Raw genomic sequence first — 12,546 nt, 5'->3', positions numbered from 1 at the left:
GGGGTCATGAGTCAAAGGGAAGTAAACATACTGGTTTCTTTTATACTATGTGAACCAAACAAGTACTATTATCTCTACAAATCTGTTCCTTTCTCATAAGCCAAATTTAAATAAGGCTTTGGAAAACTATCCACCTGGACCTGGATCATTCTGCTCTGTTGTCTCCATCTTGATTTTCCTCACCTCTCTTTCTCCTCCCTCCTTCCTAGACTTTTCCCTACCTACCCTTCCTTCTCATTCAATGATAGGGTATGCCTTATCCCGGACTCGCCTTGCTCCATAATGGCATCACCTTACACAGAGCAGTGCCACAGATTTCAGCAGAATACAGGAGATGGATGGACTGGGGAAATAGGATGCTCAATGTTCAACACAATGATGTGAAAGGTCAACATCTAGTCGAAATTCTGTTCTCAGACAGAACAAGGCCTACATTAAACTCCTGGGCTTGGCTATTTCTGTAGATTTCTAATTTCTCAAAGCCTAGCTGAGGAGCCACCCATTTAGTTGAATGCTCACCTCGTTCAATCATTAATGTTTAGGAGGGTTTTTTTTACCCTTTTACATCAATATGGGAAAGTTCACCAACAGTAATAATGGTCTTGAATATAAGATATGTTTGTCAAGTCCATTTTCCTCCTGAAGAACTATTATAAAAATTGAGGACCAGCATGAAGGCTCAGCAAAAGGCTTTGCCACAAAGCTTGATGACTTGAATTCAGTGCCTGGATCACATATGGTAGAAGGAGCTACCACCCACAAGTTGGCCTCTGACCTCCGCACCCATACATGTATATACATACATACACATAAAAATGCGATGAAAATTTAAAACGGAAAGCCTAACAAAATTAATTATAATTCAGCCAAGGTACCTTTAGTGCAATCCAAGTTGCTTTATTTTCTGCTGACTTAACAATACAGAGGGGGAATGGAAAGAAATGGCGTATTGTTTTGACTCTCCCTAAAACCTCAAGCATGCCCAAGGGAAGGCAAGCCTGTAGGATGGGCAAGGTCCTAGAGGGATAGTACCAAAATATCACCACGCAGTAGAGAACACATGTAGTCAGAAACTAGTTAAACAGAATGTGTAAGTCCTCAATACACAGGACACAGTTGATGGTGCTTGGGGTGCAATTCTTAGGGGCCCTGCAGTGTGTAAAATACTTGACACTTGTGCTATATAACTGTCTGGGATTCAGTGAATCTATATACTTCAGTTCTAGCTTTGGATTACCTCAGCGGACCTTTGTGGAGTTTTTTATCGATAGAGTAGCTCTTTACCTCCTCATAACCTTATTATGCTTTAGGCTTTTATTGTTTTTTTTTCCCTCCCACTATTTAAAGTTGACCAGAAGAAAAGAGTTGTGTTGAGGCTAAGTTGGTTGGTCCGGTTTTCTTCTTGGAGGTAGGCTTCTGAACATCAAATTATCTGAATGGACCCCCTCACCTCTAGATCCCAATGAGGGCTTTTCAATAGAACCCAACTGAAATTGTCTGATTGTCTATTCTCAAAGATCAGGAAAAAACAACAGTGCCATTTCAGACCTCTCATAGAGGGAGGGGCATGTGGCTGCCTCAGTATTCTGTTGCTGGTGATTTTTATAAAAACCGAATTTTTAAAGTCTGTTAATGTTTCACAATGAGGAAAGTCACATTTTGTGGTATCCTATAGTTTTACAGCTTTACATTGTGTGTTTCTTCCTTTTAGGAGAAACCCTACCCATTACAAGCCATCACATGCACAGAATGACCAATGAATGGGTTGGTTCTCCACAGTCCTTGGTGTAGTACTTACATTCTTTTGTATATGAGCCCCAATAGGCTTATATGTTTGAATACTCAGTCATCAGGGAGTTGAATTACTTGAGAAGGATTAGGAGGTGTGGCCTTTGGGAATAGGTATGGCCTTATTGGAGGAGGCATGTTATTGGGGGAGTGGGTTTAGAAGTTTCAAAGTCCAGTGTATCATTCTGGGATATATTAGGATGTACAGCTCTCAGTTACTGCCCCAGCACCTTCTTATTTGCTTCTGGCCATGATAACGTGTACTGATTTTCTAAAACTGTAAGTAAGCCCCCAATTAAATGTTTTCTTTTACAAGAGTTGCTTTAGTCATGGTATCTCCTCATAGCAATAGAATAGTGACAAACACAGAGTTTATTTGACTTACAATTTCAGGTAACAGTCCATTATTTCAGGAAAATCATAGGAATTGCAGGAATTTGAGGCAGATGGCTGAAGAATATTCACAGTCAAGAGTAAAGAGAGCATATTTGCACGGATAGTTACTTAGAAGCTTTTTTCACTTCTATATATAGTTCAGGGCCCAACCTAGGGAATGGTGCTGCCCATAGTGAGCTACGACTTCTTACTAAGATTCAAACATATGAACCTTTGGCAGCCATTCTCATTCAAGTCACCACAATCCCTTGTTCCCTAAGTTGATTCTTGCCAGGATATGTAATGACAGTAAGACAAATAAGACTAGAACAAAAATTGGTACCAAGAGTAAGATAGTCATTGGGTGCTGAGATTAAAAAAAAATTCAAGATATCTACCACCACCACCACCACAACCACCAAAACATGCCTATAGTCCCACATGATCGAAACAATTCCTAAGTAAGACTCTCTTCCCAGGTGATTCTAGATTGTGTAAAAATGACAGTTAAAAGTAGCCAACAAAATGACCAAAACAAAGAAGAAAAGCAGCCTTAGAATATAGCCCCCTTTTCCATCACTGAGAAAGTGAGAACTCACTACTGCCCAGGATAATCTGGACAATAGTACTTCAGTAGGAAGAGACATGCAGTGTGTGACATGACATTCTACTACCAGTAAATGATACCATCTCAGTGGAACCCACTCTTCATTTAGTATTTTATGTTGTGGTATAATGTGTGATGCTCATTCTTGGAAGAATTCTGAGAACTTTGCAGTCATTCTGGATGGCTTACAACCCCTGTTCCTGCTGCTGGATTAATGAAGCATAGCTATATTTATGGATGAGGTTGCTTTTCGGGCCATTCAGATTCTCATTTAGCTACTGTTAGCTGTTGGAGCACGAGCAAGCCACTTAAAATTTAAAAATCTCAATTTTCTTATCTCATACAATGTGATGAAGATTGTGAATCCATTGCAATGTCTATTGTGTAATAAATTTTTAATAAATTATGAGAACATCATCAACAAATCTAGACTGCAAGCTTTTAAAGGGCATGGTGTCATATTTTTTCAGTCTAAAGAATTCAGATATTTAAAGTCCTCTAATTTTATGAGGTATGTCCAGTTGAGCACACATAATTCTAGCTTCATGAAAATCTGGAACACAAGAACTGGCTGGCAGAATTAGAGGTTCAGCTGTTGCCCATGTTTTGAGGGAGGTCAGAGGTCAGAAAGCGTGGGCTTGAAATTTGGTTTTCACTCTTGTTGAGTGGGTTCTTGGTTAAGGCAGGTAATCCCTCTACACTCCATTTCTGTATCTGAAAATGAGGCACGATTACCGGATAAACAAAACAGTGGAAAGAGTGCCCAGGCTGAGCCCTGTACATTATAGATGGCTCAGTTAAGGCTTGCTATTGCTATCATTGACTTCAGGAACATCGTTCTGGCTCAAGTACCAAGTTCTAGAGGAAGTGCTGGTGGCCAGCAGGTCACATGTAACAATAACAGGTGATTTGACTTGGGGAAAAGCACAGCATATCTAGGCAAACAGCACAAAGAAAGCCAAAGACAACTGGAAACATGGCTGCTTTCACTACCCAGTGGAGACAGCTCACACTGATGTTATATTTGGGCAGCCATGAGCTCTTTCTGCATCATCAGAAGTACACCAGCATTTATTTACAGAACACTGTGTTAGGGCAGCTGGGAAAGTCTTAAAGGAAATGAAAAGTAGAACCTCAGAGAAACAGAGTCTGGGGAGGGGAAGACTTCTGTGTGGAGGACATAGAGACTGATACAATATACTTAAGTATAATTTGTGTGTGGGTTTGCTTCTTGTTTTTCTTTGTTTTTTAACTCAAGTCTCATGTATTCCTAGTAACAATCAAGAATGTAGCAAGAATGCAAAGAATCAGGGAGTGGATTATACAGGAGAAAGTGTGGGAGTTAGGAAAGCCATTCTAGTAGTATTTTTTCCTATTCATGTCAGCAAGGGTTTACTGAACATCCCTGCGTGTCAGGTCTGTGCTGTGAAAAATAAGATAAAGAGATACTATGCATCGCTGACCACATTCCAATGACTATGCAAAGCCAGCCAGGAATACATTTGTAAAGCTTTCTCTTGTCCTATGATCAGAGAAACAAGCATTCTTAAGTGACTACATAAGGTAGATAAGAGAGCACAGAGATGGGAGGGAGGCAATGGGGGGAGGATGGAGAGGGGAACACCCATAACGAAGGGGAGGGGAGAGGGGGATGTTTGCCTGGAAACCGGGAAAGGGAATAACACTCGAAATGTATATAAGAAATACTCAAGTTAATAAAAAAATATTTAACTATCTTCACAATAAAGGGATTCATAAAAAAAAAAAAAAAAGAGAGAGAGAGAGAGAGAGAGCACAGAGACAGAGACAGACAGACTGGGTCAAAGATGTACCATGACATGAAACTACAGTTTAAACCCTGGAGCCTTTGGAAATGACAGACCTAACTAGAGAACTAGAGAGTTTAGATGAAAGGCTGAGAAACATGTGCCCAAGTATTAGGCATGCAGAAAGAGCAGGTTCTTTGGAACATCTGCAGGTGGGAATGGCAAGGAGCAGCATCCGCTGAGGTATACCAGGATCCAGCTGTTTTTGCAGATGGGGTACTGGAGAGAAACAGTTCAGTATTCTGAGGATGTAAGGCTGGAAAGAACAGTATATATCAGAGGAGATACAGAACAGCATTAGCTTTCCAGGAAGGTGGGGAAGCTCCACCCAAGCATGTCAGACAGAGATATACCATAGATTTGTTTAAATTTTATGGAAAGTGCAGGGTTAAGTGTAGAGTGTATTAATAAGGCATAGGAATTCCTACATGTAAGAAAATCTTATGCCAGCAGTGGTGTGTTTTCTCTCACAGTGAAGGGGTGGTGAGAGGAGGGCAGTGACTGATTCAGGTACTCTGCTCTCTGAAGTTTGGCTTTGTCATGCTTTGCTCTCCTAGAGGCCATTCTGTCATAAGAAGATGGTTGGTTGAGCACAGGACGTTGCAATTGTGTTTAATGATACAAGAATGGGATATAAGCCAACAGTTCCTTTATCATCCATCATAAAGGCCCTTCCAGAGACCAACAGCCTCAGTAGATTTCTGCAAGTCAGGTACATACCATCTCCAATGGCCATCTTTGGCTGTAAGAAAAGCTAAGCAAGCAGTAATTCTCCTTGTATAAAAGGTCTGGGCGTGGGAAACTGGGAATAAACAATGAATAAGTTAAGCTACCATTTCTTCTACCATAGGGAGCAGGTGAGATACAATGAGGACCTGCAGCAGGCTAATGGTAACAATACATGCCTTTAGAAGAAACGTGGAATTTAGAAATTCTTCTAGTTCTTGATGTGGAGTCTCAGGGGAAACTCAGCAAAAGGCTGGATGTAAGTTCAAAAGCCAAAGGCTCAGGGCTGGGTCTGAGACTCTAGCTGTGAGCAGGGGCCATTAGAAGAGTCCAGGATGGCATGTAGCAGAAAGAGAATCAGGCCTCAGTAATGACATGCTTTTAGAGCAGAGGCATAAAACAGAGACCTTAAGGAAGAATATAAGGAGATGACCAGAGAGGAGAGCCGGGCAGAGAATTTCTAGAAAGAGACTCCAGAATGGCGAGAAATACCAAAGAGGTCTAAAGGTAAAAGGCTGGAAAATTGCATAGAGAATTTTGTCATATGATTTCATAGCTGGTCTCAAGCTGAGCCATCTATTGGTGGAAATGGAACAGTCCGTTTCCCTGTATTGTAAAGGAAGGCACCTGGCTAGTTTAAATTCCTTCTCAGCAGAGGCTCTAAAAATGTAGAGGAAGAAAATCAATGCAGTAGGAAGTAGAGAAAAACATTAATGGCTTGACTGGGATATAGTTAGGGGACTAGGAGAAAGGCCAATAGGAAGGGAATGGTTGAAGGCACAGGAGACACTTGTAGGAATGAGAAAAGGCATTCAGGCATCGCCCTTTATCCATGACTTTGTATTTTATTGCCTTAGTTATTCATGGCCAAGTACCTGCAGCCCCCACACTTCCAGAAATAAATAATGCATAGGTTTTTTTCAGTAAGTCTTATTAAAGCATCTTGTTCCATTCTGTTTTTGTTAATGCCTTAGGGCTTACTTTTATTATGATTTTTAACTACGTGTGTCTGTGTGTCTCTGTTTTCCACATTCCCTAGAGTATGAGACAGTCCTGAGTTGCATGAAGTAGGTGCCCAGTACCAAACTCAGGGGCTCCTTGAGAGCAGCAAATTCTTTTAACTGCTGAGCAGTCTCCAGCCCCTTCAGCTGCACCTAATTAACAACTCAATGCTGTCCTAGGGGTGCATAGGAAAAGCCCTAACACACAGTTTCAGACATCCAAGGGATGTGTTCTGCAATGGAAGAGGTAGCAACTGTAATCATGACTGCCGGACCAATTTTAGTTGTCTGTCAGAATGGGGGCCACCATTCCTAGCTTTGCTGCATTTAGAATCTGAACAGTATGAAGCTTTTGAGTCCAAAGAAAAGAAGAGGAAGGCTGTTGGGAAAGAATCTGAATGCCCCCCCATACCATCTCTGTATTTAAAATTATAGGAAACCTACATGGTCAGTAACACAGATGACAAGACTGCAAGACTCACAGTCATTATACACTGTACATCTCATCAAATGCTATCTTGCGCGTGGTATTTCTTAGGCCCAACATAATTCCACGTGAGCTTCAGTCTGAGAAGACGTGCTAATTTGCCCTATTCTATTTTTTCACAGGCCATGACACCAACCTTGGAATATAGTTGGATAGCAAAGTTATGCAAAGAGTGCCTGAGTACTACAAGAGCTGGGCTACACAGAGAGTGTGCTCCTCTGATTTTGCATGGCACATGCTTCTCTGACAGTCCATGGAGCATATACTTCTGGCCTATCCTTGGAGCATGCTCATCTCACTAACCATTGAGCATGCTCCTCTGACTAACCATTGAGCATGCTCATCAGACTAACCATTGAGCATGCTCGTCTGACTGACCATTGAGCATGCTCATCTCACTAACCATTGAGCATGCTCGTCTGACTGACCATGGAGCATGCTCATCTGACTCACCATTGACTATGCTCATCTCACTAACCATTGAGCATGCTCATCTCACTAACCATTGAGCATGCTCATCTGACTCACCATGGAGCATGCTCATCTGACTCACCGTTGAGCATGCTCATCTCACTAACCATTGAGCATGCTCCCCTGCGTATGCATGGAACGTGCTCTTGAGAACTTGCATCTATCTGCACACAGAGGAACAGATGTGCTTTCATTTTCCTAAGCAAAATAACAGGAAGTATCATCATTCTTGAGGTCACAGTATTCATAACAGGAATGTGTGGAGAGTCACGTGAGATCTATTGGGAAGCATGGTGTCTGGTTCAGTCCCTATCTTGAGGGGGATAGAATAATCTCAGTTCTCAAATGGTGTCAGTCACCGTAAGGACCCAATCCAAGAGGACTAAACACTTCTGTAGTCCCTTATAATCTGAGCTTGAAAGGGGCCTCTGCCCCTTCAGCCAGCTGGGCAGCTCACAGAAATTCTATCCTTGCAAACGGAGCTATAGGTACCAGAGAAGCAGCTCTTCCCTCTGATTAGTGGAACAGCTATGACAGAAATTGCCTTTTCCCCAAGACACAAAGTGACACTTTAAAGGAGAAGCCTCTCTTTTGGTGCCATGGAGTCATTTAAAAATAAATGTAGAAACTCCAAAGAATGTCTGTTTAAGCACAGCTGTAATTCAGGGACACAAGACCATTCACTTCAGCCATCTCTCTGCTGGATTCACTTCTTGATCCTCAGATTATGTAGGAATCAAATCCAGTACTATCTTTACTTTCAAAGTCAGTTTGCCTGTTTTGCTGGTGACTACATGGTATGTTAGAGCCTTGTACTTATTCTTCAGTTTCCAAACCTAATTGTGATCGTGGGCCGATAAGGTCGAGGACCAGGTCATGAAAGCCCTCATAAGCTTACCCACCTGGTTAAGCTTGCAGGAATATTGCCAAATGAATGAGAGACTGATGAAAACTGGAGTACAGTAGTGGGTGGGTTGCTAAGCAGCCTGGTAAAGAGGATTACAAATTAGGTCCCATTAGTAGAAAAGGTGGGGTGGACAGTGAGAAAGACCACTGTTCTGGGCCAGCAAAACTGGGTCCTAGTCCCAGGCTGGCTTGCTTGGCTTCAATCACTCAACAAATACTCCTCGAATTTCTAGGCATTTGACAGGCTCAGAATAAGACAAAATTTCTTCTGCCAAAACATACTGAAGGTGTCTAATTGGATCACAAGAGAGATACGGGAAGACATTCCACCTTGGTAAGTAATGTGGGGTATGTGCTGAGCAAGAGGCTTCTAAATCAAGTTGTTGTCCAGGAAAGCATTCTGAAGACTATTACTTCATGCCTTGAGGGATACAAAGGGTCATTTGTAGACTGGTGGAAAAATTTACCCACCACAGGGAAGGGGACTAGTGTTTGAGTTATTCTGCATCATGAAATGTAGGAGGTGGCATTTGACAGCTGATAGCATAGCCAGAGGTGAATCTAACCTAAGTTATGTTGCAAAGTAAAAATGCCATTGAGTCAGTACAATTTGCAGATGAAGGTAGAAGTCCAGAGACAAGACAAAACTGGGTTTAAAGATAAGCTTTGACATACACCAGTCACGTGACAATAATCACTTAAAACAAACAAACAAACAAGCAAACAAAAAAAAACAAACACTCTTTAAGTTTAGTTTCCTTAGCACAGTGTTCTCCTGATTTGGTTATCTATTGATGTCCAGCAACTCCTCTCAAATGAAATGCCTTAAGACAACACATATTTAGTACTTCTCAGGGTCATTATGAATTAAGAATGTGTTATGGCTTAAATGAGGCCCTTGCTTCAAGGGTCTATCACATGGCTGCAACCGAAGTCAACCATGGTTGTGGTGCTATCTCAAGACTCCAGAAGCTCATTTACAGGTCTCTTGGCAGAGTTTGGTTCTTGCTGGCTGGTGACCAGAGGCTCTCTGGAGTTCTTTACTATGTGTTGCCCTCCTAAGGCAGTATATAGCTTCCTCAGAACCAGTGGAGATATGGTGTTGACTGGCAAGACAGAAAGGCCATTGAAGTGAATTCTGATCACTATGGCCCCATTCTGTTGGTCAGAGTTCACAAGCTAGCCTACCCTTCTCAGGTTGGCAGGGGTGGGTTGTTGGAGAGTAGGAGTGCATGGGAGGATGGGCTTTTATACAAGAAAGAGAACACTAGGAAATCAAGCTGTGGGGATTCCATCTTTGATTTTGGTTTGCCTCTAATTTGTAGGCTAGACCTCCAGTCAATGTTAGAGCTATTGTTATGCTGAATGGAGGGATGCTGAGCCAGAGGAGAAATGTTGAGCCAGAGGCAGAATGTAAGGTGGGTGGATGAGTAAATAAGGTTAAATAAATAACTAAGAGTAAATAAGAGTAAATAATTTGGACAAGTCAAATCGCCTCCTGCCTCTGAGACACCATTTTGTCCTCAGCAAAATGTAAATACTTGGTCACAGGGGAGCAAATGAGGAAAAAAAAGTGCAAGCTTCAGTTTGTTTTCTGAGGGAGAAAACATAGCTCTCTCCAGCTTGCAGGGACAAACTGCTCTGGGCCTTTTCTGTTGTGTTGATTCGGAGTCTGTCAGTCTGGTATCTTCAAGGATTTTAGTATTTGGCCCCTTGGAGCCAAATAATAAAAAATATATTAAATAATATATAAATAATTAAGAATTACATGGCTGGGAAAAACACAACGAGAAAGCTGGTTTTGGGAGTCCTTTAAAGTATGTCTAAGGCTTTTTTAAAAACTACCTGTGCTTCTAAGGAGCCCGTGGGGGGTGGGCCTAGCTGAGAGAAAACTGGCTGTATGTGGGAAATTTCATGCTCCTGATAATAAAATGGTAATAAAATCTCATCCGGCTCCCGAGGCTTAGAGCAGAGGGGATGTTTATGGTGGAGGGGGTTCCCCAACACAGGTGCAGCTGCTTTCCAGGTTGTGAGGTTTCCAGCCCTACAGGGCAGCTGGGGTTATGGACTCTGTGGCCTCCTGCTAGGGCAGTTCCTTTACTTTGGGAGAAAACACTCAGTTCTCCCGCCTCGGCGCCAGGCAGCTTCACTCCAGGCTCCAATTGAATGGTGTCACACAAAGTGGGATTCACAGTCCGTGCTGGGGTGGTTTGCCCCAGGGAAGGTAAACAGCTGGGGAGGACATTTCAGAGGGTGTCAGTGTCCTCCCAAAGGTTAGCCAGTGATTAGGGATAGAACTTGGGAGTCAGCCTTTCACAAAGGCATGCTTCTCAGCAGGAAATGTGGGTGGGGCGGAGCAGTCCCCAGATAGAGACAAAGCTTCTTTGAATCTTTATCGGAAGGCCTGGCCTCTTGCGAGAGGGGTACCTGGGAAGCCAGGGCAGGGAGAAAACTCCAGTGTGTAATCTCATTACCCTCTCTTGCTCTGCCAACCTAGAGCGCACAGTCGCTTACAGCCTACAGCTGCCGGAGCACCGAGTGTCCCTCCAGCCCAGGAGGTCACCTCCTGCAGCGTCATTACCCATACTGGAGAGTCGTGGGTAGCCCAGGAGTACTTGGGACAGCCCAGACCAGATCCGGCCAACAGTCTCACCTTCCCAGGCTGGCTGCTCCACCAAACTACAGCAGTCTTAGGAAACCTAAGGAGAACCAGTTGTAGTGGCCACTGGCATACTTTCTCAGAGTCGCTGATTGGTCAGTGGCTGAGAGCTGTAGCCAATCAGCGCAGTGTTTGGGCCCGCATTTCGGACCAAAGGTCCGAGTGGGCATCTGGCGGGCACAGTGGCCTGCAGAGACTCGAGGTGTGGAGGGCAGAGCCAGGGAGGAATGAGCATGTCTTGGGACCCCACAGCCAGGCGCCATCACCGCCTATCGCTGCTCCTGGTGCTGGTGCTGCTGTCACGAGCCGGGGCTCTGCGTCCTGTGGAGCTCTTTCCTTACGGGGAGTTGTGGGGAGATCGGCTGCCACAGGAGGGCGACGTTGAAAGCTCCCCGGCTGTGAAGCTAGCAGTACCTCTATGCTTCTACAGTGACCAGTTCAGCAACCTCTACGTAAGTTCAGCTCCCAGAGGTGTGTGGCTTGGTGTGGGGTTGTAGTTTCTTCCCAGGGTGTGGAGCAACTAACCTCAATGTTTAACTGTCATCGCCACTGGGGACCGGGCTTAGCAGTGGCACTGCAGCTTCTTGATCCCTACTGTGGAGGAATAAGGATCATTTCAAGGGAGAGCTGGAACCGTCCCCCTCTACTTCGACTTCCCAGGCAGGAAGATGAAGTTGAGGCTGCTAGTGCGGTTTGCGTTTAGGGGCGGTGGGAGGCTGTGCACGCAGGCATAGCAATCTAATTAAGGACACGGCGCCCAAGGTGTGCAGTGGTGGAGAAAGATGAGCGGGTTCAAGAGTGGCCGCACCTGTGGGTCGCAGTGCACTAGAGCACTGTCGCCAAAGTTGAGTTTGTTTCCCTGGATGTGTCTCAACCTGCAAAGAGGAGGGAGTCTTCTTGACTCGAGTAGAACTCGGACCGTAGGTGCATTCGACTGGTGGTTGCCCACCACCAGTTTGAGCGACCACCGTTTTGCCCTTTAAAAATGTTTATGTGGGGCGGGATTCACGTGCCACCTCATGCGTGTGAAGAGCAGAGAACAACCAGTTTTATTTTTTTTTTTATCCCACCCTCTGTCTGGTCCTAAAACTCAAGTCGTCAGGTTTGACAGCAGAGTGCCCTTACCTGCTGAACTGTCTCACCGCCCTGTGGTCTTATTGTAGGTGGGCACCAATGGCATCATCTCCACCCAGGACTTACCCAGGGAGACTTAATATGTCATTGATGATTTTCCTACTGACTTCCCAGCCATCGCCCCATTCCTGGCTGACAGCCACTCGAGTCACAGCAGTGGCCGGATCCTGTATGGAGGACACATCCTGGGATGTGCTGAGTCTGGCTGCTTGCTACCTGTGCACAGGCTTCCCGCTGACCAGGTCCAGCTTCCCCCCTACCCACTTCTTCCTGGCCACCTGGGAGCAAGTGGGCGCCTAGGAGGAGGACAGGCTTGGGGCTGCATGGTCTGGAGAGGTAAGCCAGGGTTACCCTGCAGCTGAATAAACAGAAGGGTTGGGCTTGAACTGGAAACTAAGACATTGGCTAAGAGGCATTCCCTTAAGCTCCTCAACACTAAGAAAATCGCTTAGTAAAATGAGGGACTAAGGTGCAGATACCAAAGACTCTGACGGAACTTAAGGCACTTTACAGGTTTTTTTTCTTTTTTCTGGAATCACCTATAAGTACACAAATATTTCTAATGA

The 12,546-nt window shown here is 44.2% G+C and overlaps 1 protein-coding gene across 5 annotated transcripts in view; it reads left to right on the top strand.

Moving 5' to 3' along the window:
• The first annotated feature begins 11,018 nt into the window (after positions 1-11,018).
• The window catches only part of Tgap1l4 (GTPase activating protein testicular GAP1 like 4), a 123,007-nt gene continuing 121,479 nt past the window's right edge, over positions 11,019-12,546 (top strand). For 4 of the 5 annotated variants that reach the window (XR_010066806.1, XR_010066808.1, XR_010066805.1 and 1 more), the window contains exons 1-2: positions 11,019-11,298; positions 12,010-12,316. The gene's annotated coding sequence lies outside the window, so the exon portion shown is untranslated. Of the gene's footprint in view, positions 11,299-11,472; positions 12,317-12,546 lie in introns of those variants that run through there. The other variant, XR_010066807.1, reaches the window with a different exon arrangement.

Source organism: Rattus norvegicus, chromosome 5 (genome assembly GCF_036323735.1).
Source record: "Rattus norvegicus strain BN/NHsdMcwi chromosome 5, GRCr8, whole genome shotgun sequence".
NCBI classification, from domain to species: domain Eukaryota; kingdom Metazoa; phylum Chordata; class Mammalia; order Rodentia; family Muridae; genus Rattus; species Rattus norvegicus.
Note: the sequence above shows the minus strand (reverse complement) of the source record. Positions and strands in the feature narration are given on the sequence as shown.